The sequence below is a fragment of the Octodon degus genome, unplaced genomic scaffold (genome assembly GCF_000260255.1).
Source record: "Octodon degus isolate 3935 unplaced genomic scaffold, OctDeg1.0 scaffold00158, whole genome shotgun sequence".
NCBI lineage: Eukaryota > Metazoa > Chordata > Mammalia > Rodentia > Octodontidae > Octodon > Octodon degus.
This window is the reverse complement of record NW_004524734.1, coordinates 962232-965076: the sequence shown is the minus strand read 5'-3', so window position 1 is coordinate 965076 and position 2845 is coordinate 962232. Positions and strand designations below refer to the sequence as shown.

At 43.6% G+C, this 2845-nt stretch overlaps 1 protein-coding gene across 1 annotated transcript in view; it reads left to right on the top strand.

Moving 5' to 3' along the window:
* Rell1 (RELT like 1) overlaps nt 1-2646 on the top strand; it is an 80434-nt gene extending 77788 nt beyond the window's left edge. The window contains exon 9 of the transcript XR_002818365.1: nt 2636-2646. The gene's annotated coding sequence lies outside the window, so the exon portion shown is untranslated. The remainder of the gene's footprint in view (nt 1-2635) is intronic.
* The last annotated feature ends 199 nt before the right edge of the window (nt 2647-2845 follow it).

Below are 2845 nucleotides of genomic sequence, written 5' to 3'. Positions count from 1 at the left end.
ACCTTAGCACCAGGTCCAGACCTATGAAGTTCAGATTCCTCCAGGTGGGTGTTGTTTGGATCTGGCTGCTGTGCTCCACTTCTTTCTGCTGCAGCCATTGGAGTTGAACCCTTTGTGTCACTCTGGCAAGATGTTCTGCTCCTGAATCAGCTGGGTGGGTCTTGCCTCTAGCCTCTTTGCAGGGAGTTCTGCTTAAGGATTCTTTGCTGGGCCTGCACTTGGTCAAAAGAGGATCCGCGGGTCCCGGGTTGTCTCACTCCCACGCAGGGCCTGGCTCTGGGTCTACTCAGGATCCAGGGGCCCCCAGGTCTTCTCACTTACTCGCTGGGCCTGGGCTCTGGGTCTGTTCAGGATCCGGCGGGCCCCGGGTCATCTCACTCACTCCTGGGCCTGTGCTCTGGGTCTATTCAGTATCCGGTGGCCCCAACCATTCCTTATTGACAATACATATTAAGCTTATATTTGCAATAGTGAGATGTCCTGATCCTTATCATGCTCAAGTTCTTGTTTTTCAGAGCTGCAGATTTACTTCACTGGTGGTTCCCCATTCCTAGAAATAATGGAGACTTTAAAAGTTTATCTTTCCTCAGAAATTTCCAGTCTCTGAGGAAAGCTCACACTATGAATCAGCCCTCATTGGTGTCTAATGTTGATATGGTATTTCCATAGCATGGCTGGATCCTGTAGACAGTCCTTCAGCATCCTACTGGTGGGAGATTGGTTCTAGAATGCCCTCATACACCAGACTCCTGGGATGCTCAAATTCCTGATATAAAATAGCATTGTATTTGCATATAATCAATATACAGCTTCATGCCTACTTTAAATTGTACAGAGTTATTATACCAAACAGGATGTAAATGCTATATATACAGCTATAATGCACCGTTAGCGCAATAATAACAAGGAACAAACATTTCTGTTCATCTGTATTCAGGGTAGGCACATTGTTTTTTGTCCAGTTGAATATGGTTGCATTCTGGTTGCATCTAAAGCTGAGAGCACATGGATATGGAGGAGTAGCTGAACCAGCAAGCAGAAGCGCCCAAATGGGACCCGGGACTTGGAGGCAGATTTGTTCACACCAACGGGCACTCATCAAGAACACTCCCAGAATAGCAGGCCCTGATCTCTGGTGGTCTAGGGCTTTTACAGGATAAGAAAGCAGGAAGTGCAGGGGCAGAATGGCTTGCAATTGGGGATGGGTTTATACAGCGTGCCTCACAGTGATCAGCCATTTCTAAGGGACAGGAGAACTGAAGTTAGAACAGGAACTATCACCTGGGCAACTGAGAAACTGAAGTATGCTGGGGACGGGGGAGGGGGGGGTATTTCTGTCACATAACAGCAGTCCTCAAAAGCACTAGATGGTTTTTCTGTCTAGGTCCAATTGGGATTGTGTCAATGACTGGTGGGCAAGGTATTGAGCTTTTTGTGGCTTCTTAGTAATTATTATTACTGACTTCTATATCAAGGGTTGAGAGATTTAGCAAATTATTTTGAAAGCATTTCTTTGTAGATATTTCTTCTTCATTATCATTTTTTCCCCCAATAAGATTTTCATTTAAACACATTAGCATTCTTTGCTGGTTTGTCCCCTGCTTGATTATTGATGCCACACACACACACACACACACACACACACACACACACACAGAGAGAGAGAGAGAGAGAGAGAGAGAGAGAAAATCCAAGATTGGATCATACGTCTTCATAAGTTGGTTGTAATTTAAATCTTTTGTTTCAAGCATTGAAATCTCAGGACAAGCAGAGATGGTGAACCTTTTTTGAAAAAGCTCCCCTCCTAATGTAAGGTCTGGGGTCTAAATGCAAGTGTCTTCATAATTTTAGGAATATTTTGGAGGATAGGAAAAGGATGAATAGAATGTGAAAAAGAAATTTGTTTTTCTGGGAGTTTTTCCCTCACTGGGGGTCGAACACAGGACCTCATGCTTGCTAACCAAGTGCTTTACCACTGAGCCACATCCTTAGCCTTGGAATTTATTTAAATTGGTGATTCAGATCAACAGACATCTATTGTATTGTTTTGCTGTCAAAGTAGCAAGATTTCTATTAAATAAGTATTTTAACCGGCCTGTCAACAGTCTCATCCATCTTAGTTGGGACTGTGCAATTTTCATAAGGGAGAGAAATAAAATTCTTTTCCTGCCTTTGGGTCTCTAGGTCACACTTTACCCTAGTTTAATTTGATTTAATTAATTAATTTGTTTGTTCATATTTTAGGGAAGGGTCTACAAGGTGTTCAGGGTCTCATTACTAGATCGAACTCTAGTGATCCGCCTGTTTACAGCCTCCGGAGAGCTGGGATTACAGGCACAGTGCTATTACACCCAGTCCCCATTGCCATCTCAGCACGCCCCAAGGGGGCGGGGCCAGCATTTACAGGCCCGGGAAGTGACCACCCCTGCTGCAGGCGCTTTAATCTGCTGTGCTATTTGCCTTGCCCCTACCCTAGTTTTATATTAACTATTCTAAAATGCCTAAAAGCAGTAAATATAGAAGTCTCCTAAAAACTGGGTCAAGGGCAGTACAGGTGAGCGAGCATCTCACAGGTGGCTGGCCTCAGGGGATTTTCAAGTACGCTTGGTTCTCTAAGGGCCCGTCTCTTACACAGGTGCACATTGCATTGCTAAAAATATTGGTTCCATTTTGCTTATTTACAGAATGACTACATATGCGAGTTTGTTTGAACTTTTACACCAGTGATCTTCAAAGCAAGTTGCACCTACCCCAGGGATTTGGGAAGAAAAAAAATATGAAATCCCTGATATTTCACTATTGCCTCCTCTTGATGTTGTTTTATGCTGTTTTTTTTTTTTTTTTT